The sequence below is a fragment of the Oncorhynchus mykiss genome, chromosome 1 (assembly GCF_013265735.2).
Source record: "Oncorhynchus mykiss isolate Arlee chromosome 1, USDA_OmykA_1.1, whole genome shotgun sequence".
Classification (NCBI taxonomy): Eukaryota; Metazoa; Chordata; class Actinopteri; order Salmoniformes; family Salmonidae; genus Oncorhynchus; species Oncorhynchus mykiss.
This window is the reverse complement of record NC_048565.1, coordinates 18,074,256-18,100,492: the sequence shown is the minus strand read 5'-3', so window position 1 is coordinate 18,100,492 and position 26,237 is coordinate 18,074,256. Positions and strand designations below refer to the sequence as shown.

Sequence of the window (26,237 nt, the reverse complement as noted above, 5' to 3'; positions counted from 1 at the left end):
GGCTTGAGTTGGGGTGGGCATTCTATGTTTGTATTTCTATGTGTTTGGCCTGGTATGGTTCCCAATGAGAGGCAGCTGTCAATCGTTGTCTCTGATTGAGAACCATACTTAGGCCTAACCCTGTTTTCTGTCTCTGTACCAGACAGGACTGTTTCGTTTGTTCCGTTTTGTTATTTTTGTTCTAGTGTTCAGTGTAATTAAAAGATCATGAACACGTACCATGCTGCACCTTGGTCCTCTCCTTCTTCCACCTACGATGATCGTTACAGTAAGCAGTGTTGCCAACTCCTCAGTAAGGAAAGTCGCTATTGGCTGTCCTAAAAGACGCTAAATGACGTCATCGCCTAATTTGCATAATTGGCCATGTGCATGTAATTGTGATGGACGCTGTAGGAGAGAGGAATAACGTTGTGGGAGAGACAAAAAGTGAGTAAAAAACACCCTAAATATGTTTAGAACTACAAATGAATTTTTTTCTGTCGATTCTTGGTTTTTTTTATGTCACAATTCCAACCCTCCTCCTTTATCTGGGCTTGGGACCGGCAAAAGTGACCCCAAAAGAGACACTCTGGCGGAGTTACTTATTTTTTTATTTTTTTGCTTTTTAGTTTATTTTTCTTAATTTGGTTTGGTTTTTAACCTTATGGTCCACTTAGGAGCCTACAACAAGTCACAGTAAAACATTAACATTTTTAACCATAACATTTTTTACATTTTTTTGTATACAATCTACATTAACAATCTAAATGGACCAAAAAGAGACAATAGAAAAACTGTCAATGGCAATGTGAGAAAATTATGGTAACTAGTCTGGCCCTAATTCAGGTTAATTGTTTTTTTTATGTAAGCAAGTGCGGGATCAGCCAGCGGCAGCTTCCCGCATGCGCGATTCATTTGCAGTCTAGAAGCGAAGGGGTGAACATCTCCTGCTCTGACTGCAGCTGGGAGGGACTGCTGCGTGAGGACTGGGCCGCCTCTAAGTGCTTTGAGACGGGGTAGAGCCCACGGCAGCACTCGCTGCTCGTTGAGAAGATTAAGAACGATACGTGCTTTCACGTCAGAGTCTCCAAAAGTCTCCAATAACACCAGAAAAAGTCACTAGATTTGTCGCTAGAGGGGTCTGAATACTCGCTAAATATAGCGGCTAAGTTGGGAACACTGTGTAAGCGTTCCCAAAAGTCTTGCGATGTTGCGCCTCTGGGTTTAGAAACTCTTTGTTAAAATGACCACTAAGCTCTGGTCTAAACACACACCTAAGTATTATGAATATTCTATGAGGAGGCGTGTACTTCCGCGTATGAACAAAACGAAAAGCGAAAATCCAAAATGTTTATAACTTTTGTTGTTATTGTTTTCCGTTATTCCATGTCCAATTTTGACAAAATAAATGACAAAACAAGTCAATTTTTAATCAAATAACCAATGAAGGGACGATTATCTTGTGTTGCGCATACATTGCAGAAATATAATTACAAATATATTAAGTATTTAGAAACGTGTACAATTGAGAATCGACATTTAGATGATAGCACCTGTCACAAAAAGTTTCTATTTTAGAACGTGTCCTTGGCGGAAATGTTATTTGGCGGAGTGTGTTTCCTTCAATGCGTATTTGAGTGTTGTACACATCTTTTGGAATGTACCACAACCAAAGTCAATGCACAAATCATTAGTAATTCATAATAAAATGACACTTTAAGCAACAAACAAACATACTGAATCTGGTTCAGTTACTTCCAGCGATTTATACACTTGAGATCAATCTCGATAGCTGAATAATTACTAATAATATTAACTAAGTTGGTATGTTCCGTTCCACTTCCTCCTCATGGGACAACAATTCACTTCACATGGGGTCCTGTTTGCTGGGCTGTACTCGATATACCAATGTAATCTAATGAGACTGACAAAAAGTTATTTGTGGTAACAAGTAAGACTAAACCTAAAATGGGTAAGAAGAAGTCTGCCATGGGGCTCGGGAGATCGTTGATAAAGGAGAGACTCAACGCAGGCCGAGGCAACAAGAGGGGCGATACTTGGGTAAAGTTAATTAACGCTACGTTATTTAACTATAGTTATTTATTTATATAGCTAGACCTACCTCCAGGGGTCCTAGCCTGTTCTAACTTCTAGCTAGCTAGTTAGCAGAGTAAAGTAAAACATTTGGGAGAACCAGGATTTGGTGAATACTGCTCCCCTGAAAATAAAGTAACAAATCTTGTTTTAATGGTCGTCTGTCTTGTTAGCTAGCTACCTTGCTGATGATTTAACGTGATATCACATTGCCAGCTCCACACCAGTGAACTGAACGATGGCTACGATTGGGGTCGTCTCAACCTGCAGTCAGTGACTGAGCAGAGTTCTATGGATGACTTCCTTGCAACTGCAGAAATGACAGGGACTGAGTTTGTCCCAATTCCGACGTTATCCTATTGAAGTTTACATTTTAAATGATTAGGGTTTAGGGTAGGGACGTCCCAAAGATTCCGGATAGCGCTACCGTGCAGTAGGCACAGTGACTCCAAAGATATTACTTCCAAATGTTATTTCATGTCCTCTTTCTAGTTGTCTTAGTAGTAGGGATTGTGCTGATTGCCTCTGATGTTCCATTACTGTCTCTTCTTTGTCTTGTCATGTTACAGGCCTCACTGGGATGGGAGCACCAGTCCAGAGGTCCTCCAGCAGACCGAGAGAGACAGCTTCTTGGAGTGGAGACGAGAACTGGCACTGTATGAAACCCACTACAATCACAACACTTACCCCCCCCGATCAATTGAATAGGATCTCATTGTTTTGATGTTTATAGATTGTATGCCTTTAGTAACATGGTTTTCTTTCAGCAGTGCCCTAAAGTTGATCTATTTTGTTTCATAGACTTGAAGAGGAGCAGAAAATGATTCTCACCCCTTTTGAAAGGAATTTGGATTTCTGGAGACAGCTCTGGCGAGTGATTGAGAGGAGGTAGGAATTAGAGCTGCTGTGTCTCATGACTAATTGTGTCCTGTTTCAGCCTTTCAGTGCCTTGTATGATGATGGAAATGTGAATTTTCCTACGCAGTGACATCGTTGTTCAGATCGTTGATGCCAGAAACCCGTTGCTGTTTCGTTGCCCTGACCTGGTAAGTACAGTGCCGAAGGGCGCAGCCAAACTAGCCCATTGATTTAATCCACCGTTCTAATTAGTGTCCGTTCTCTACGGATCAGTCTGGCCAAAGGCTGTCATCAAATAATTTAGGCAAATTTTTCTTGGATTGGGGATGGCATTACCAGGTGAGGGAATCCGCCAAACCAAACTGATAGGTGGGGAAACACTGTGGCATTTCACCCATTGACCTTCAAGGTTCCTGTAGGAGTGCTATGTCAAGGAAGTGTCCCCGGACAAGGTGAACTTGCTGCTGGTGAACAAGGCTGACCTGCTTACCCGGGAGCAGCGGAGGATCTGGGCCAGATATTTCCAGAGAGAGGGCCTCCATGCTGTTTTCTGGTCTGCACTGGTGGAGAATGAGAGGCTGGAGGCAGAGGAGAAGGTGAGGAGTCATTCACATTTTAATTGGAAGGGCTGGTCTTAGATGGCCTGGTTAAAGCAGACTGAATGCTATGCTCACCATTGTTTCACTTAGGTCTGGTATACTTTTTTGACTGATGAAAGATGAGTTGTTAGGCTTCTCCTCTTCAGACTTCAGTGATACCTTCCCTTGTTCATTCTCAAAAGGGAATGGAAGTGGAGGAGCAGGAAGATGAACAGAGCGACACAGAAAATGAAGATGAGGGAATGACAGACAATGTGAGTCAAAGACAGGAGGTAGAGGATAACAAGGAGAAGGATGAGGAAGAGAGTGAGGAGGAAGATGAGGAGAGTGATATGGATGAGGAGCAGCAGAGAGGGGAGCAGTTTGAAGACTGTGTAGCAGAGGGAGACTGGCAGACCTGCTCAGAGGGTGAGGAAGCAGACGACGAAGAGAGTATAGACGGCTCCACCCACAACTCCTCCTCCTTCCACAACTCCAGTGGCCTGCTGACCAAAGACGAGCTGCTGGCCATATTTAAGGCTGCTCACGATGGGCCAACGTTGAAAGAGGGCGAGCTCACAGTGGGGCTGGTGAGTACAGAGACTGTCACGAGAATTTTCAATCCCAATGATAATAACTAACAATCAATAGCTCTGACCAATCCCAGAGGTTTGTAAGACCATGGGTATAATAATAATTAGTCAAAGACTCAGCTTATGCAAAAGGTTAGTACAGTTTATTCAGAGAACGTTCTAAAGCCAAGAATACAAAGACATCCATTTTTATAGCTGCGCACATACTTCTACACAAACAGTAGATATCCTACGCACATACATACACACACACACACACAACAGTAGGTATCCCACGCACATACTGTCCCACTACCCAGCTGACAAAGATTAGGGGTGGCCGTGGGAATCATTCCCCGTCCTCCCTCAAGATAGGGAGATCCTGGGAAGTACTCTGTGGACCCCAGCCAAGGTCGGTGCCGAATTCTGCTCAGACAGTCTGTTTTAAGACACTATAAAGACATAAACATTAGCTATATTGTTTTACCATAATTTACTAGAACTACACATTTATTGATTATAATTTTATACATTCTAATCAATTCCATACAATTATATGGTTTCAGGGTGGAATATTCTAATAATTCGATTAACAGATACACACACACACTGGATATCAGTCGGCTTAAATACTAGGTCATGTTTAAGCAATAAGGCACAAGGGGGTGTAGTATATGGCCAATATACCACGGCTAAGAGCTGTTCTTATGCACAACGCAACGTGGAGTGCATGGATACAGCCCTTACCCAAGGTGCCTTATTGCTATTATAAACTGGTTGCCAACGTAATTAGAACATTAATAAATGTTTTGTCATACCTGTAGTATACTGTCTGATATACCACAGTTTTCAGCCAATCAGCATTTGGTGCTTGAACCACCCAGTTTATAATACACTTTATATTACTATAGGAAGTCATTTATGAAGTAGGAGAACAGGTCTTGTTTGGAGTGATCTCAATTCTCCTATCTGCTCTCTAAACAGGTGGGGTATCCCAATGTGGGAAAAAGTTCCACCATCAATACTATTCTGAGAAATAAGAAGGTGTCCGTCTCAGTCACGCCTGGGCACACCAAGCACTTTCAGGTAAAGCACTGCTCTCTGATGTAGCCTACATGACCTCTAAAACTGTGTGCCTTAGTTACAATAACTTTTTCTTGTGGAGTCAAATAAAGAATTCAAGTGTGTGTGTGTGTTCCAGACGCTGTACGTGGAGCCAGGTCTGTGTCTGTGTGACTGCCCCGGCCTGGTCATGCCCTCCTTTGTGGCCACTAAAGCTGAGATGATCTGCTGTGGGATCCCGCCCATCGACCAGATAAGAGACCACGTGCCTGCCATCTCCCTCATATCCTTCACTTACCAACCCTACAAACTGATTTTGTTAACTTATGGGTGTAGAAGTCATATTTATTGTCCCTATCAGTAGATACTGGAGTTTTTGTTTTCTCTTCTAAAATCCATTTTAATTTGTTTTTTCAGTAGAACAAAAGTGGAGCTGCATACTATGTTATAATTTCACATTACAAACATACAGCTAAATTTAGAGACCTAATCGTTTCACTTGGGTAAAGGATTTTTCAGATGTTTGATTGGGTGTTTATTATGGTTAAGGCCTTAACAGACTGCTCATGTGTGTCAGACTATTCCTCGGGATGTGCTAGAGGGCACCTATGGCATAAACATCATCCGCCCGCGAGAGGACGAGGACCCCGACCGCATACCCAACTATGAGGAGCTACTGATGGCCTACGGATGTGAGACCATAAACCCTGTCCTTATATAGTACAGTGTATAGTACAATACACAGCACAACATAAGCCATATGATAGTGATGGAGTCGGAGCAAGCTGTTGACACTGTCCTGTTCTCTGTCAGACATGAGGGGCTTCATGACAACACACGGACAGCCTGACCAGTCGAGATCAGCCCGCTACGTCCTCAAGGACTATGTTGTTGTAAGTTAACCCTCCTCCTTCCTCCACCATCCTCTTGATGTAAAGGTATGGTTTATTAGGCAGTAGTCTAAACATTGTTTTGTCTGTATACCTACACTGAAAAAATATATAATTTCTAAAAAAAATTGTGCACAAATTTGTTTACATCCCTGTTAGTGAGCATTGTATCCTTTGTAAAGAATCCATCCACCTGACAGGTACAACATATCAAGAAGCTGATTAAACAGCATGATCATTACACAGGTGAACCATGTGCTGGGGACAATAAAAGGCCACTCTAAAATGTGCAGTTTTGTCACAAGACAATGCCACAGATGTCAAGTTTTGAGGGAGTGTGCAATTTGCATGCTGACTGAAGGAATGTCCACCAGAGTTGTTGCCAGAGAATAGAACGTTCACTTCTCTGCCAGATAATAGAAAGTTCACTTCTCTACCATAAGCTGCCTCCAATGTCATTTTAGAGAATTTGGCAGTACGTCCACCTCACAACCGCAGGCCACATGTAACCATGCCAGCCCAGGATCTCCACATCCAGCTTCTTCACATTTGGGATTGTCTGGGGTGGGGGCTGACTCCCAAGTGGATGGGCCGATGCCCACCCCTGGCTGCACCCCTGCCCAGTAATGTGAAATCTGTAGATTAGTGCCTAATACATGTATTTAAATTGACTGATTTGCTTATATGAACTGAAACTCAGCAAAGTCTTTGAAATTGTTGCATGTTGCGTTTTATATTTTTGCTCAGGAGAAATTCAGTAGTAGTAATGGCAGCACTAAAAGGTTATTTCTGACCGTCCCCAGGGGAAACTGCTTTACTGCCATCTTCCTCCCCACATCAGTGCAGCAGACTTCCAGCCCCAGCACAGCAAGTTCCAGTCTGGAGATGCAAACGGTAAAGGCTCCAAGACGGGCCACAAACAGAGCAAAGTCAAGAGACATGAGAATCTGGTGGACAAGAACTTCTTCCGTCAGGTACAATAGAAGGTAACTCCACAGAAATTACATTAAAATGACACTGGCAGAGATTGATGCCAGTCTAGGCACATTACCTCACAGCCATTGGTTGTAATGAAATGAAGGGGAGGTCAGTACAGGTGCATCAAAGCAGGGACCGAGACACTGAAAAACAGCTTCTATCTCAAGGCCATCAGACTGTTAAACAGCCACCACTAACATTGAGTGGCTGCTGCCAACACACGGACTCAACTCCAGCCACTTTAATAATGGGAATTGATGGAAATTGATGTAAAATATATCACTAGCCACTTTAAACAATGCTACTTAATATAATGTTTACATACCCTACATTACTCATCTCATATGTATATGTACAGTGGGGCGAAAAAGCATTTAGTCAGCCACCAATTGTGCAAGTTCTCCCACTTAAAATATGAGAGAGGCCTGTAATTTTCATCATAGGTACACTTCAACTATGACAGACAAAATGAGAAGAAAAAAAATCCAGAAAATCACATTGTAGGATTTTTTTATGAATTTATTTGCAAATTATGGTGGAAAATAAGTATTTGGTCACCTACAAACAAGCAAGATTTCTGGCTCGCACAGACCTGTAACTTCTTCTTTAAGAGGCTCCTCTGTCCTCCACTCGTTACCTGTATTAATGGCACCTGTTTGAAGTTGTTATCAATATAAAAGACACCTGTCCACAACCTCACAGTCACACTCCAAACTCCACTATGGCCTAGACCAAAGAGCTGTCAAAGGAGACCAGAAACAAAATTGTAGACCTGCACCAGGCTGGGAAGACTGAATCTGCAATAGGTAAGCAGCTTGGTTTGAAGAAATCAACTGTGGGAGCAATTATTAGGAAATGGAAGACATACAAGACCACTGATAATCTCCCTCGATCTAGGGCTCCAAGCAAGATCTCACCCCGTGGGGTCAAAATGATCACAAGAACAGTGAGCAAAAATCCCAGAACCACACGGCGGACCTAGTGAATGACCTGCAGATAGCTGGGACCAAAGTAACAAAGCCTACCATCAGTAACACACTACGCCGCCAGGGACTCAAATCCTGCAGTGCCAGACGTGACCCCCTGCTTAAGCCAGTACATGTCCAGGCCCGTCTGAAGTTTGCTAGAGAGCATTTGGATGATCCAGAAGAAGATTGGGAGAATGTCAGATGAAACCAAAATATAACTTTTTGGTAAAAACTCAACTCGTCGTGTTTGGAGGACAAAGAATGCTGAGTTGCATCCAAAGAACACCATACCTACTGTGAAGCATGGGGGTGGAAACATCATGCTTTGGGGCTGTTTTTCTGCAAAGGGACCAGGACGACTGATCCGTGTAAAGGAAAGAATGAATGGGGCCATGTATCGTGAGATTTTGAGTGAAAACCTCCTTCCATCAGCAAGGGCATTGAAGATTAAACGTGGCTGGGTCTTTCAGCATGACAGTGATCCCAAACACACCGCCCGGGCAACGAAGGAGTGGCTTCGTAAGAAGCATTTCAAGGTCCTGGAGTGGCCTAGCCAGTCTCCAGATCTCAACCCCATAGAAAATCTTTGGAGGGAGTTGAAATCCGTGTTGCCCAGCAACAGCCCCAAAACATCACTGCTCTAGAGGAGATCTGCATGGAGGAATGGGCCAAAAAAACAGCAACCGTGTGTGAACCTTGTGAAGACTTACAGAAAACATTTGACCTCTGTCAATGCCAACAAAGGGTATATAACAAAGTATTGAGAAACTTTTGTTATTGTTGTTTCTGGTCTCCTTTGACAGCTCTTTGGTCTAGGCCATAGTGGAGTTTGGAGTGTGGCTGTGAGGTTGTGGACAGGTGTCTTTTATATTGATAACAAGTTCAAACAGGTGCCATTAATACAGGTAACGAGTGGAGGACTTCTAATTTTGTCTGTCATAGTTGAAGTGTACCTATGATGAAAATTACAGGCCTCATCTTTTTAAGTGGAAGAACTTGCACAATTGGTGGCTGACTAAATACTTTTTTGCCCCAATGTATATACTGTACTCTATCATCTACTGCATCTTTATGTAATACATGTATCACTAGCCACTTTAAACTATGCCACTTTGTTTACATACCCTACATTACTCATCTCATATGTATATACTGTATTCGATACCATCTACTGCATCTTGTCTATGCCGTTCTGTACCATCACTCATTCATATATCTTTATGTACATATTCTTTATCCCTTTACACTTGTGTGTATAAGGTAGTAGTTTTGGAATTGTTAGGTTAGATCACTCGTTGGTTATTACTGCATTGTTGGAACTAGAAGCACAAGCATTTCGCTACACTCGCATTAACATCTGCTAACCATGTGTATGTGACAAATAAATTTGAATTGAATCACTATACTAACCACATTGTTGTGCATTTCGTTTCCAGGAGAATGTTTGAGCACTCACCAAGGGGGTCCAGTCTTACATGGGCTACAAGCTAGGCAGCATAGGCCAGCGTGAACAGATAGGGCAACCTGGCACGGAACAGCCTGTGATCGAACCCTGGAAGAAGCATGGCAATAGAAACAAGAAAGAGAAAGTACGCCAACTCACCAAGCACCTGGATGCCTGAAGAATATCTATAAACTGTTAGAAGTCGCTGATAGTCTAGAGTGGAATGGATTGTTAACCCACAAAGGACTTTTCAATGCAATCCACAGGTATTGGTGCTTTGTTGTACATAGATACTGGTCAACAACAGTAACCTCCATTGCATTTTGCAATATGGAGAACCAGGGATAGGTTGCCTTTTGATATAAAAACATTCTGAATATTGTGAATTATCATGCATTGCAGTGACGATACATTCCAGCATTTGATTATGATTGAGTTGTGCAACAAATCTCACAGAAGTTATGAGTGTAGCAACAAGAGCAGAGTAGGGGGTCAACTAAATTCCAGGATTTTCAGAAATTGAATGGAATTGAGCCTTACTCTGAACCAGAGAAGTAATCGCTAAGGAGATCAATCAAGATTTATTTGGTTATATGCGTTTGTTACATATACAGAAAGGTCAGACTTGAACTTTACAGAGATAATGAACTACAGGTAACTGCCGAAATAAAGGAAACAACAAAGTGTCTTAATAGGGAGTGGAATGCCACTACGAGCAAGAACAGCTTCAATGCATTTTGGCATAGATTTCACAAGTGTCTGAAACTATTGGAAGGATGTGACACCATTCTTCCACGAGAAATTACATTATGTGGTGTTTGTTGATGGTGGTAGAAAACACTGTCTCAGGTGCTGCTCCAGAATCTCCCATAAGTGTTCAATTGGGTTGAGATCTGGTCATCAAACCATTCAGTGACCACTCAAGTCCTCTCATGTGTATGGGGGCATTGTCATCCTATGGGGCCATGGTAGCCAAAATAATAAATAGCCTGCCCAGTATTTCTATACTTGACCTTAAGCATGATGGGATGTTAATTGCTTAATTAACTCAGGAACCACACCTGTGTGGAAGCACCTGTTTTCAATATACTTTATGTCCATTTACTCAAGTGTTTCCATTATTTTGGCAGTAGTTGGATTCCCTAAGATTTTACAACCAACTGCTAACTCTGCAATAAATGTCTGAAGCAATAACAATTGAGTAATATCCCTGATTATATATTTCAGATGGTTTTCAAATGTTACTTTGTGGTGTTTTTGGCTCTCATTAGTGTTTCTAATATTTGCTGTGATTATGTGCCCAAAGGACCCTCAAACTGCCACCAGAGGCTTCATTGAGCTAGGGCTACCTGAAGCTGACCTACATTTTATCTTTTAGAAATGGCCTTGATCTTTCAGTGTAGGGCAACAGCAGAAATTAGGAAAGGTGTTCTTTGGTTTGTTGCACATGACTGGTCCACTAAATCGGGGCATTATGTCCAAAGAAAAGTACATAAAATGGGACTAATAAATTATTTAATGTGACTATCATTAATAAACATTCAATTGGCCCAGCTCGAGTGTCTTTATAACTCAAAGAATTGAGTAAGAGCATCACCATGCCCTGGCAAAATCATGTCAATCTCATTGTCATTCTCTAATCTACAGGGAAATGTGTTTACGTTTGAATAACCAGGCAGCGCTTTTGTGAAGTAAATTTGCATACTATTAGGGCACAACTTCCCACACCTTTTTCATAGGTCCGTGCTCGCCGTGATTATCGGGATGACTCTACCCCCCATTTAAGCTGAAATTTGAAATGGTTAGGTAAGGGTTTAGGGCCCAAGTATCCCAAATAGCATTGACCAGATTACATACCTGTGCTGTGCACTACTGACGCAGCTCCACCCCACTGGGTGTATTTGCCAATGCTATTCCAAATATTCTCTTTAGGACAACGTAGGCACAGTTTAGCGACATGGGAGAGGACGCACATTGTCACAAATTAACAGAGCAGAAAGCCTTTGGTGTGATGTCTTTGTAGTGCCCGACATATAAACCTGTTTTTCAAACCGACAAAGTTTGCATCCCGACCTGACTCATCTGTTTGGCGGTGCTTTTGATAATAGCATGTTTTATGTGAGTAGGCCTGTGGGTAAATACGCATTTAAATATGGAGGAATTGCATGTCTAGTGATTTACTTGGACTGAAATAACTGCCGGTACTCATTTCGTGTGCCGGTAATGTTTATATTTAAGTGTTGCCCGAAGATTACGATTACGATTGTTTACACTGAGCTGCACTGGGGTCGGAATGCAATCGTGGTTATATTAACACTTCGAACACACCAATTGTGTCATGGCATCACTGCTGCATAATATTTTGCGCAACTAGGCAACTATACTGATGCAGGTCTCTTTTGCAGATGGTCGCATGCGGTTGGACACATGGAGGAGAGAATCATTTTCGCAGTATCCTCAAAACGGTATTTTTTACATAACTGCTGACAGCTACAGGGACATAAACACAAAAAAATGCTGCTTAGAGACAAGTGTCCACGATAGTAGGATTGTCAGTTTAGTAGTGAGCTTGTGCTAGATGTGGCCAGTAAATTATACTGTTACGTGTGTGTGTGAAAGAAATAGTCAAATAAATTATGCTAGTTACTACCCCTGATTGCTACCAAATAATCATGTTTGAAAGAGTGTGAGTGTGTATGTCAGATAAATAGAAATGGTAGATACTACTGTACCCTGATAATTTGGTCAGATAACCGTGTGTGTGTGTCTATGTGTAGAGTAGGTGACATGTCCATGATAGCTATCTAATCACTATAGTTATGCTAGGTAATGGTTTGGCTTATCATGTTCATGTCTATGTAGAAGAAGACTAGGAGGAAGTGGAGAGGACTCAGGGACAGGTATCAGAGAGAGATGAGGGCAGAGAAAGAGAAGAAGAAGTCTGGGTCAGCAGCTTCAGGCCAGCAGCCTTGGCGCTTCTGCCACATTCTTTCTTTTCTGGATCCATTTATTGTGCCTAGAGCAACAAGTGGCAATTTTACAGCCAAGACCCTCTACTATGTCATCCACAAGTGTTGTTGCCACCGGTGCATCAAGACCCTCAACGTCACCTACAAGTGCGACCATCGCCTCCACCGGTGCAGCGAGACCCTCTACAACGTCTACATCATCCACAAGTATGACCACCACCGGTGCAGCCATGGAAGATGATGAAATGGAGGAAGCACCTCTGGATCTAGGACCACCTGAGATTATTATGAACCTCACGAAAGTGACCACTGAGGACCTCGTTGAACAGGATGTGGCCGTGGAGAGAAACAGAGAGAGAAACGAAGAGGAACGTCACACCAGGCGTCATCGGAGGTACCAGCCCCCAGATCCACTGAACTAATTTCAGCAGAGGCTCCAAGCCGTCGAGAGGGATGCAGCACAACCTGATTCTCACAGAAAGGATGATGAGACCCTCTTTACCATGAGCCTGGTGCCAACACTGAAGAGGCTGCCTCAGCAAAGAAAAGCAGCAGTCAAGGATAAAATGTATCAGCTGCTTTTCGAAGCCGAGTTCAATGGTACGTCTTTTTTTTCCTCCACAATGTTGCGACAGTGAAGTAAAGTAGGTCATTTTTACAGTATAGTTATGTACGCTAATTGGTATTTCAGATCAAAGTATTAATGAGGCAAATGTATAGCTGTTGTTTCTGAATTACAACATATCCTAAAACAACAGTTTGCTGTCTAAACACACACACACACCTCTTTCAATAGTTACATTTACAGTGCCTTGCGAAAGTATTCGGCCCCCTTGAACTGTGCGACCTTTTGCCACATTTCAGGCTTCAAACATAAAGATATAAAACTGTATTTTTTTGTGAAGAATCAACAACAAGTGGGACACAATCATGAAGTGGAACGACATTTATTGGATATTTCAAACTTTTTTAACAAATCAAAAACTGAAAAATTGGGCGTGCAAAATTATTCAGCCCCTTTACTTTCAGTGCAGCAAACTCTCTCCAGAAGTTCAGTGAGGATCTCTGAATGATCCAATGTTGACCTAAATGACTAATGATGATAAATACAATCCACCTGTGTGTAATCAAGTCTCCGTATAAATGCACCTGCACTGTGATAGTCTCAGAGGTCCGTCAAAAGCGCAGAGAGCATCATGAAGAACAAGGAACACACCAGGCAGGTCCGAGATACTGTTGTGAAGAAGTTTAAAGCCGGATTTGGATACAAAAAGATTTCCCAAGCTTTAAACATCCCAAGGAGCACTGTGCAAGCGATAATATTGAAATGGAAGGAGTATCAGACCACTGCAAATCTACCAAGACCTGGCCGTCCCTCTAAACTTTCAGCTCATACAAGGAGAAGACTGATCAGAGATGCAGCCAAGAGGCCCATGATCACTCTGGATGAACTGCAGAGATCTACAGCTGAGGTGGGAGACTCTGTCCATAGGACAACAATCAGTCGTATATTGCACAAATCTGGCCTTTATGGAAGAGTGGCAAGAAGAAAGCCATTTCTTAAAGATATCCATAAAAAGTGTTGTTTAAAGTTTGCCACAAGCCACCTGGGAGACACACCAAACATGTGGAAGAAGGTGCTCTGGTCAGATGAAACCAAAATTGAACTTTTTGGCAACAATGCAAAACGTTATGTTTGGCGTAAAAGCAACACAGCTCATCACCCTGAACACACTGTCAAACATGGTGGTGGCAGCATCATGGTTTGGGCCTGCTTTTCTTCAGCAGGGACAGGGAAGATGGTTAAAATTGATGGGAAGATGGATGGAGCCAAATACAGGACCATTCTGGAAGAAAACCTGATGGAGTCTGCAAAAGACCTGAGACTGGGACGGAGATTTGTCTTCCAACAAGACAATGATCCAAAACATAAAGCAAAATCTACAATGGAATGGTTCAAAAATAAACATATCCAAGTGTTAGAATGGCCAAGTCAAAGTCCAGACCTGAATCCAATCGAGAATCTGTGGAAAGAACTGAAAACTGCTGTTCACAAATGCTCTCCATCCAACCTCACTGAGCTCGAGCTGTTTTGCAAGGAGGAATGGGAAAAAATGTCAGTCTCTCGATGTGCAAAACTGATAGAGACATACCCCAAGCGACTTACAGCTGTAATCGCAGCAAAAGGTGGCGCTACAAAGTATTAACTTAAGGGGGCTGAATAATTTTGCACGCCCAATTTTTCAGTTTTTGATTTGTTAAAAAAGTTTGAAATATCCAATAAATGTCGTTCCAATTCATGATTGTGTCCCACTTGTTGTTGATTCTTCACAAACAAATACAGTTTTATATCTTTATCTTTGAAGCCTGAAATGTGGCAAAAGGTCGCAAAGTTCAAGGGGGCCGAATACTTTCGCAAGGCACTGTATCTGAATAGACCTATCGGACAATTTATCTATTAATTAAATTTTTTCTTGGGCCTCCTATATATATATATATATATATATATATATATATATTTTTTTTTTTTGCTAATTGGATTAATCCCCTCTACCACACGGAACCCCACTAATCCTACCGACGGAAACGCATGAGGTGGCTAAAAACAGACCTCCATCCTATGCTAGCTTGCTACCGATGGCCCGGCTAGCTGTCTGAATCGCCGTGACCCCAACCAACCTCACTACTCACTGGACCCTTTTGATCACTTGACTAAGCATGCCTCTCCTTAATGTCAATATGCCTTGTCCATTGCTGTTCTGGTTAGTGTTTATTGGCTTATTTCACTGTAGAGCCTCTAGTCCTGCTCACTATACCTTATCCAACCTATTAGTTCCACCACCCACACATGCAATGACATCTCCTGGTTTCAATGATGTTTCTAGAGACAATATCTCTCTCATCATAACTCAATACCTAGGTTTACCTCCACTGTATTCACATCCTACCATAACTTTGTCTGTACATTATACCTTGAAGCTATTTTATCGCCCCCAGAAACCTCCTTTTACTCTCTGTTCCAGACGTTCTAGATGACCAATTCGTATTGCTTTTAGCCGTACCCTTATCCTACTCCTCCTCTGTTCCTCTGGTGATGTAGAGGTGAATCCAGGCCCTGCAGTGCCTAGCTCCACTCCTATTCCCCAGGTGCTCTCTTTTGATGACTTCTGTAACCTTAATAGCCTTGGTTTCATGCATGTTAACATTAGAAGCCTCCTCCCTAAGTTTGTTTTATTCACTGCTTTAGCACACTCTGCCAACCCGGATGTTCTAGCTGTGTCTGAATCCTGGCTTAGGAAGACCACCAAAAATTCTGAAATTTTCATCCCTAACTACATTTTCAGACAAGATAGAACTGCCAAAGGGGGCGGTGTTGCAATCTACTGCAAAGATAGCCTGCAGAGTTCTGTCCTACTATCCAGGTCTGTACCCAAACAATTTGAACTTCTACTTTTAAAAATCCACCTCTCTAAAAACAAGTCTCTCACCATTGCCGCCTGCTATAGACCACCCTCTGCCCCCAGCTGTGCTCTGGACACCATATGTGAACTGATTGCCCCCCATCTATCTTCAGAGCTCGTGCTGCTAGGCAACCTAAACTGGAACATGCTTAACACCCCAGCCATCCTACAATCTAAGCTGTGCCCTCAATCTCACACAAATGATCAATGAACCTACCAGGTACCGCCCCAAAGCGTTAAACACGGGCACCCTCATAAATATCATCCTAACCAATTTGCCCTCTAAATACACCTCTGCTGTCTTCAACCAAGATCTCAGCGATCACTGCCTCATTGCCTGCATCCGTAATGGGTCAGCGGTCAAACGACCTCCACTCATCACTGTCAAACGCTCCCTGAAACACTTCAGCAAGCAGGCCTTTCTAATCGACCTGGGCCGGGGTATCCTTGAAGGATATTGATCTCATCCCGTCAGTAGAGGATGCCTGTTTCTTTTTTTTAAATGCCTTCCTAACCATCTTAAATAAGCATGACCCATTCAAGAAATTTAGAACCAGGAACAGATATAGCCCTCGGTTCTCCCCAGACCTGTCTGCCCTTAACCAACACAAAAACATCCTATGGTGTTCTGCATTAGCATCGAACAGCCCCCGTGATATGCAGCTGTTCAGGGAAGCTAGAAACCATTATACACAGGCAGTTAGAAAAGCCAAGGCTAGCTTTTTCAAGCAGAAATTTGCTTCCTGTAACACTTAACTCAAAAAAGTTCTGGGACACTGTCCATGGAGAATAAGAACACCCCCTCCCAGCTGCCCACTGCACTGAAGATAGGAAACACTGTCACCACTGATAAATCCACTATAATCGAGAATTTCAATAAGCATTTTTCTACGTCTGGCCATGCTTTCCACCTGGCTACTCCTAACCCGGTCAACAGCACTACACCTCCGACAGCAACTCGCCCAAGCCTTCCCCATTTCTCCTTCTCCCAAATCCAGTCAGCTGATGTTCTGAAAGAGCTGCAAAATCTGGACCCATACAAATCAGCCGGGCTAGACAATCTGGACCCTTTCTTTCTAAAATGATCTGCCGAAATTGTTGCCACCCCTATTACTAGCCTGTTCAACCTCTCGTTCGTGTCGTCTGAGATTCCCAAAGATTGGAAAGCAGCTGCGGTCATCCCCCTCTTCAAAGGGGGGGACACTCTTGACCCAAACTGCTACAGACCTATATCTATCCTACCCTGCCTTTCTAAGGTCTTCGAACGCCAAGTCAACAAACGGATTACCGACCATTTCGAATCTCACCATACCTTCTCTGCTATGCAATCTGGTTTCAGAGCTGGTCATGGGTGCACCTCAGCCACGCTCAAGGTCCTAAACGATATCTTAACCGACATCGATAAGAAACATTACTGTGCAGCCGTATTCATTGATCTGGCCAAGGCTTTCAACTGTCAATCACCACATCCTCATCGGCAGACTCGACAGCCTTGGTTTCTCAAATGATTGCCTCGCCTGGTTCACCAACTACTTCTCTGATAGAGTTCAGTGTGTCAAATCGGAGGGTCTGCTGTCCGGACCTCTGGCAGTCTCTATGGGGATGCCACAGGGTTCAATTCTCGGACCGACTCTCTTCTCTGTATACATCAATGATGTCGCTCTTGCTGCTGGTGAGTCTCTGATCCACCTCTGCGCAGACGACACCATTCTGTATACTTCTGGCCCTTCTTTGGACACAACAATTCAGGCAAGCTTTAATGCCATACAACTCATCTTCCGTGGCTTCCAATTGCTCTTAAATACAGGTAAAACTAAATGCATGCTCTTCAACCGATCGCTGCCTGCATCTGCCCGCCTGTCCAACATCACTACTCTGGACGGCTCTGACTTAGAATACGTGGACAACTACAAATACCTAGGTGGCTGGTTAGACTGTAAACTCTCCTTCCAGACCCACATCATTGGCTTCCTATTTCGCAACAAAGCATCCTTCACTCATGCTTCACTCATGCTGCCAAACATACCCTTGTAAAACTGACCATCCTACCAATCCTTGACTTCGGCGATGTCATTTACAAAATAGCCTCCAAAACCCTACTCAACAAATTGGATGCAGTCTATCACAGTGCAATCCGTTTTGTCACCAAAGCCCCATATACTACCCACCATTGCGACCTGTACGCTCTCGTTGGCTGGCCCTCGCTTCATACTCGTCGCCAAACCCACTGGCCCCATGTCATCTACAAGACCCTGCTAGGTAAAGTCCCCCCTTATCTCAGCTCGCTGGTCACCATAGCATCACCCACCTGTAGCACGCGCTCCAGCAGGTATATCTTTCTGGTCACCCCCAAAACCAATTCTTTCTTTGGCCGCCTCTCCTTCCAGTTCTCTGCTGCCAATGACTGGAACGAACTACAAACATTTCTGAAACTGGAAACACTTATCTACCTCACTAGCTTTAAGCACCAACTGTCAGAGCAGCTTACAGATTACTGCACCTGTACACAGCCCACCTATAATTTAGCCCAAACAACTACCTCTTTCCCTACTGTATTTATTTTATTTATTTATTTAGCTCCTTTGCACCCCATTATTTTTATTTCTACTTTGCACATTCTTCCACTGCAAATCTACCATTCCAGTGTTTTACTTGCTATATTGTATTTACTTTGCCACCATGGCCTTTTTTTGCCTTTACTTCCCTTATCTCACCTCATTTGCTCACATCGTATATAAACTTGTTTATACTGTATTATGGACCGTATGTTTGTTTTACTCCATGTGTAACTCTGTGTCGAACTGCTTTGCTTTATCTTGGCCAGGTCGCAATTGTAAATGAGAACTTGTTCTCAACTTGCCTACCTGGTTAAATAAAGGTGAAATAAAAAATATATATATTGGGTTCCATGTATAACCTTTTCCCCAAAGGGTTATACCTGGAACCAAAAAGGGTTATTCTATGTGGTAAGCAGAAGGACACTTTTGGAACCTTTTTCTCTAAGAGTGTATGTGAGCCAATAAGAATGTAATGAATTACTGTAACTGTCTTTAACAACAATGGGTCCTGGAGAAGACTAGCCTACTGTTACGGAGTCTAGGTGATAGGTATTTGACTAGCCGGACTGTTCCCCGGACTCCATGTGTAGGGATTTGTACAATGCACAAACAAGGCTATTGAACTTGACATTGGTGTCTGTCTTTATTCCTTTATCCAACATATCATACAAAACATGGTATCAGAAGTGGCTCGGAAAACACACGTTTGTTATTTTTGTAGCTAAGTACAGTATAGGCGCAGTTACGTTCCATATGCGAACACACGCCGTTTTCTACTCACAACACTGATCACCTCGTTGTTAGCTAGCTAGCTAGCATCACTACCTACCTCGATGACTGAAGGCAAAGAAATCTCCTATTCCATTGCTATGGCAGCGAACATTCCACCACCAAATCCCATGGTTCTCACAGGGGACTGGAATACTAATTGGGACAACTTCAGGAATTAATTCGAGGACTATGCGCTGGCGACCGGTCTAGATGAGAAACCCAACGAGGTACAAGCTGCAACTCTGAGGAGTTTAATGGGCAGCGAATGCAGGCATATCTACCGGCACAATCTCACCCTCACAGCAGGACAACAGTGTGATGCAAAGGCTATATTGGATGCATTGGAGAATTACTTCAAACCCGCCAGAAACGTAATTTACGAGCGGTTCGTTTTCGGAAGCTGCAAACAGGAAGAGGGTGAGTCAGTACACAACTTTGTAACCCGTTTGAGAGAGAAATCCGCCACTTGTGAATACGGGGGATTGAAAGATGAATTGATTCGTGACAAAATAGTACTGGGAATTGCAAATGAGGATACGCACCGGCGTCTACTGAGAGAGAGAGGCTTAACATTAGTAACTGCCATCGAAATGTGCCGCACTGCTGAAGTCACTGACATGAGAATGAGAGCAATAGAAATCGCAGATTTCCGTAGGCAGGGCAGACATTCAGACAAAACCAATCGAGGCAGAGTAATTCACCACGAACGGTGAACACAGAGAGCCCCGTAGCATGTAAATACTGTGGGAATACACACACACGTGGCAAAGAGCACTGCCCTGCCTACGGAAAACCATGCAGATCTTGTGAAACTAATAATCACTTTGCAAAAGTGTGTCTCAAAAGCAAAAGAACGGGGAGTGAGGGCAAGATTCACTGTGTTGATGATGTCACTCAATGTTCAGAGCTGAACAGTGAAAGTTCATGCATGAATCCATTGGGGCTGTACACTCAAGAGGGAAGAAATGGTTTGTGACACTACGATTACACAACAAGCAACAACAATGTCAACTGGATTCCGGTGCTACATGCAACGTAATGAGCTACAAAGACAAAAATCAATCTGGCACCAGACACACATCTATTGCCCAGCGATACTAGACTAAAGCTGTACTCAGGAGAGCTAATGAGCTCTATGGGCACCTTTGAGACCGACTGTGTTATTAGGGGACGCAAACACAAGCTGGGGTTTGAGATTGTGAAAACCAGTCAACATCCTCTCCTCTCAGGCTCTACATGCGAACGCCTGGGACTGATGCAGTTCACTGTACCAAATGACCTGCATATTGTGGATCATGTCCAGCATGGACCCCTGTCCAAAGAACAACTACTCAGCAGATATGACGATGTATTCAACATGCCCGTTGAATCTGTGCCTGGGGAGGTACACTTTGAAGTGGATGAGAGCATCACTCCAGTCCAGTGTGCTCCTCGCAATGTGCCCATTGCAATGAAAATGGCTGTGAAGGCCCAGCTGGACAAGTATGGCCACATGACATCTGTGACTGAACCAACTGACTGGATCAGCAATATGGTCATAGTGAAAAAAACAGAGAAGCTGAGGGTCTACATCGACCCAAAGCATCTGAACCAAGCACTGAAACGATCCCACTACATCATGCCGACACTAGAGGATGTCCTCTATAAGCGTCCCAAGGCCAGGATTTTCACCTTGGTGTATGCCCGAGATGCATTCCTTCAATGCAAGCTGGACGAAGAAAGCAACTTCATGACTACCTTCTGGACCCCTGGGGTCGGAAACGCTGGCTCAAGCTCCCGTTTGGTGTTTCAGTGGCGCCTAAGATATACCAACGCAAGCAGCACGAGTTACTGGCTGGGCTCAAGGATATTGAACCCATCGCCAATGATGTCCTGATCGTAGGCTGTGGTGACACAGACGAAGAAGCAGAACGCGACCACGATGTGAAGCTCCTGGCACTGATGGAGCGCTGCCGATCAGTTAAGCTTGGCCTTGGCCAGAAGAAACTGCAGTTCAAGGTGAAAGACGTCCACTTCCATGGCCACATTCTCTCGGCAAAAGGCCTGAAGCTGGACCCAGACAAGGTCAGAGCGATCCTCGACATGCCAAACCCGTCTGATGCAAAAGAAGTACAGCGTCTCATCGGCTTTGCAAACTATCTTGCGCCTCTGCGCCGATTGCTGGACAAAGACACCCCATGGCACTGGCTACCCAAGCACGAGGCCGCAGTGCAGGAGATTAAATCTCTGGCTTCATCCTTGGCAGTGTTGCGCTACTACGACGTCATGAAGCCTGTCACAATCCAGAGCGACTCCAGCCAAAGGGGACTTGGATGCTGCGTTATGCAGGAAGACCAGCCAGTTGCGTTTGCCTCGAGAGCGCTCACCCCCACCGAACAAAACTATGCACAAATTGAGAAAGAGTGCCTCAGCATCGTCTTCTCCTGCCAGCGAGGCTAAAAAAGCATGCTCCTGACTCTGCAAAACTACAGCCTGAAGGTAATTTACAAGCCAGGACCAGAGATGTACATCAGCGACACACTGAGCAGGGCAACAACACAATGTACAGGCAGAGGCACTGTCTATCAGCGGCAGGCCATCTGTTCGCTACAGCAGGAACAACAAGATGTTCAACAGATCAATCAGGCAGACTACTTAAACGTCACAGATCACCGCCTAGCCCAGATCAGGCAACACACTGACAAGGACGAACACCTAGTCACTGAAGTCCATGGCTCTCACAGGTTGGCCATACCTGAAAGAGGAGACATCTTTCACAGTGAGACAATACTGGACCTTTCGAGATGAGATCAGCGTACAAAATGGCATCTTGTTTAGAGGTCAGAAGGTCATTATTCCCAAATCACTACGTCCAGAGATGCTTACCCGCATACACTCCAGTCACGTTGGAGGTGACGCATGCTACCGCCAGGCTCGTGAAACATTATACTGGCCAAACATGCAAGCAGAAATTAAAGACTTTGTCAGCAACTGTTCCACATGCAACGAGTACGCTCATGAACAGCAAATGGAAACCATGATGTCACACGAACTGCCCACAAGGGCCTGGCAAATCGTCAACATGGACTTAGTCCTTTTGTCTGTGGCTGAATATCTTCTCATCGTTGATCACTACTCTGACTTTTGGGAAATTTAACTGCTCCCTGACTTGTCTGCAGAGACGAACATAAAGCGCTGCAAGGTCAGCCTGACAAGGTAATCACGGACATTGGCCCACAAGTCACTGCACAGTTCAAGCGTTTCGTCTCAGAATGGGAGTTTGACCATGTGACCTCCTCTCCAAGACACCCAAAAGCAAATGGTAAGGCAGAATCGGCTGTCAAGATTGCAAAAAAACTGTTAAGCAGGGCCTTGCGCGACAGCAACGACCCATGGAAAGCGATCTTACAGTGGAGGAACACACCCACCGAAAACATGGACAGCAGCCCAGCACAACGCCCTTCTGTCCAGACGTCTGAAGACTACCATCCCCATAGCTAACAAGCTACTTGAGCCCTGCGTCATGGTTGGCGTCACGGACAAACTGCATCACAGAAAGCAGCTCGCTAAGTGCTTCTACGACCGGACTGCTCGAGACCTACCAGAGCTGGAGGTGGGTGAAACGATAAGGATGAAACCGCTGCCGGGAGACCACACAGGACTTTGGAAGCTGGGCACATGCCTATAGAGAGTTGCACCATGTTCTTACCTGGTGGATGTTGGTGGCTCCCTCTATCGTCGCAATCGGGTGGATCTGCGCGTACACTCACCTAATTGAGATATGAGCCAACTGAAGGTGAGGCTTCTACCCCACCAAGCTCTCCAGCTTGTGCCCCTAATCCTACCCCTGTCAGAGCCAATACTTACTCACGGATGGGTTGGCTGTGCAAGCCACCGGACAGGCTTACTCTGTAAGCAAGAGACTTAACTTGCCCTCGGGTAATTAAAATATATATATTTTTTCTTAAATAATTAAATTAAATTAAAAAAGGAAGATGACAACTGAAGTAAAAAGAAAATGTAATGCTTTTTCTATTGTTATGACCTGACTGTTAAGAACTTAATGTTATGCCTTTATGTTTGCACTTTCTATTGAAGAGGATGATGTTCCCCGGACTCCATGTGTAGGGATTTGTACAATGCACAAACAAGGCTATTGAACTTGACATTGGTGTCTGTCTTTATTCCTTTATCCAACATATCATACTGAAACTCCTACTTTCATCAGGGCAGAAGGCACCTCAACTTTCTTTTCATTTGGTACATTGCATAATTAAAAAAGGATTATAAACCAACTTCGGGAAAAGTTATAGTCCTAATGAACATTCTGTAAAAGTACATCTGATGTCAAATAGGGATTATTAACTAGAGAGCCCTTTAGCTAGCTAGGTTGCACATAAAAACAATGTATCAAATATCAATCAATTATGGTATTAAAGGCTTTAAAAATGTACTTGAATTTAGCTTACTTGAGATAAATCATCAGGCGTTCAACTGGGCTAATGGACTCCCGGTAGTTGGTTTCCATCCGGGCGATCCTGGCTCCAACGATCTGGAGCAGGTGATCGAACTGGCTTCGGTCCAGACGAAAGTAACGTCGGAATTGCTCTCCAAGCAGTCGAAGCTCTTGAATGAGACGGTGGAACTCCGCCTGCCTGCTTTCGGGACTTCAACCATCTCTGGGTCCCGGCCCAACAGCGCGATCAAGACCACCTTCCTCAACGTTGAAACGTAATCTGCTATCTTGACTATTATTGCATTTCGCTCCAAAACTGCATTTTGGAGGGAAATTATATTATATGCTCTCATAATTAATTTGTGGATGTCATCGAATAAATAATATATTTGGCAAATAAATGTTTTTTTTTTTTTTTAAGAAATGCTAGTCAAACTGTTTTTATTATGTTATCCCACTTTTTTTTCTGGATATATGTGCAACAAAAATTCAACATTCACATTTCGTTACTTTCTGTCAAGTAAGTCTATGCATACAATTTGATGCATACGTTCGATAAATCTAAAGTATGCACCACACAGAACGCACAGCAACTGCTTCTGCAACCCAATGCTGCAGGAAACGTGGCGTTCCATTGGAAATGAATGTACTTGTTCTGGTGTATCAAAACGCAATGACACAGTCGGTGTGTTCGAAACGTAAGACACCATGGAGCCAGCGGGAGAGGTGGGTCAGAAAACGTACCTTAATGCAGGGATGGGTTATGCCACTGTTCTCCATATTGTAACTTGATCCACAATGATACACCGAGGAGATTGAAATACTACTTTACGTCCTAATGCTAGCTAGTTGTAGCCACTGCAGCAATTTTGGAATGGCAGTGTCAGCCAATCAGCTCCTTTGTTGTTCAATGCTATGTGCCATTCAATTATATTATTCAAATCAAATTTTATTTGTCACATACACATGGTTAGCAGATGTTAATGCGAGTGTAGCAAAATGCTTGTGCTTCTAGTTCCGACAATGCAGAAATAACCAACAAGTAATCTAACTAACAATTCCAAAACTACTACCTTAAACACACAAGTTTCAAGGGATAAAGAATATGTACAGAAAGATATATGAATGAGTGATGGTACAGAGCGGCATAGGCAAGATGCAGTAGATGGTATCGAGTACAGTATATACATATGAGATGAGTATGTAAACAAAGTGGCATAGTTTGAAGTGGCTAGTGATACATGTATTACATAAAGATTCAGTAGATGATATAGAGTACAGTATCATATAGTATACGTATACATATGAGATAAATAATGTAGGGTATGTAAACATTATATTAAGTAGCATTGTTTAAAGTGGCTAGTGATATATTTTACATCAATTCCCATTATTAAAGTGGCTGGAGTTGAGTCAGTGTGTTAGCAGCAGCCACTCAATGTTAGTGGTGGCTGTTTAACAGTCTGATGGCCTTGAGATAGAAGCTGTTTTTCAGTGTCTCGGTCCCAGCTTTGATGCACCTGTACTGACCTCGCCTTCTGGATGATAGCGGGGTGAACAGGCAGTGGCTCGGGTGGTTGTTGTCCTTGATGATCTTTATGGCCTTCCTGTGACATCGGGTGGTGTAGGTGTCCTGGAAGGCAGGTAGTTTGCGTTGTGCAGACCTCACTACCCTCTGGAGAGCCTTACGGTTGTGGGCGGAGCAGTTGCCGTACCAGGCGGTGATACAGCCCGACAGGATGCTCTCGATTGTGCATCTGTAGAAGTTCATGAGTGCTTTTGGTGACAAGCCAAATTTCTTCAGCCTCCTTAGATTGAAGAGGCGCCGCTGCGCCTTCTTCACGATGCTGTCTGTGTGGGTGGACCAATTCAGTTTGTCTGTGATGTGTAAACCGAGGAACTTAAAACTTACTACCCTCTCCACTAATGTTCCATCGATGTTGATAGGGGGGTGCTCCCTCTGCTGTCCACAATCATCTCCTTAGTTTTGTTGACGTTGAGTGTGAGGTTATTTTCCTGACACCACACTCCGAGGGCCCTCACCTCCTCCCTGTAGGCCGTCTCGTCGTTGTTAGTAATCAAGCCTACCACTGTTGTGTCGTCCGCAAACTTGATGATTGAGTTGGAGGCGTGCGTGGCCACGCAGTCGTGGGTGAACAGGGAGTACAGGAGAGGGCTCAGAACGCATGTTTTGGTTGCGGGCCGTGTCAGTGGCACTGTATTGTCCTCAAAGCGGGCAAAAAAGTGATTTAGTCTGCCTGGGAGCAAGACATCCTGGTCCGTGACTGGGCTGGTTTTCTTTTTGTAATCCGTGATTGACTGTAGACCCTGCCACATACCTCTTGTGTCTGAGCCGTTGAATTGCGATTCTACTTTGTCTCTATACTGACGCTTAGCTTGTTTGATTGCCTTGCAATCAATCATTTTTTATTTAATGTCACACAGATTTTGACTTCTTTGTAGTTGCTCTGAAATTTACACATTTTGTGTGCGTGTGTGTGTGTGTGTGTGGTATGCGCTCCCAAACTGTTATTGAACAGTTATAACAACAGTTATTGTTATTGAAACTGTTATTATGTTGCTCTACACGTGCTGTGTTATGGCCATCATATAGAGTCAT

General features: G+C 43.6%; 1 long non-coding RNA gene and 1 pseudogene across 1 annotated transcript; one reads left to right on the top strand and one right to left on the bottom strand.

The window, feature by feature from the left end:
* Positions 1-1,814: 1,814 nt before the first annotated feature.
* On the top strand, positions 1,815-10,973 carry LOC110497564 (annotated as a pseudogene).
* On the bottom strand, positions 4,086-24,516 carry LOC118943582. Its single transcript, XR_005038806.1, has 3 exons — positions 24,362-24,516; positions 23,631-23,900; positions 4,086-4,533 (listed from the first exon to the last, which is right to left on the bottom strand). It is a non-coding gene; the product is annotated as an uncharacterized LOC118943582 (long non-coding RNA).
* Between the last annotated feature and the right edge of the window lie 1,721 nt (positions 24,517-26,237).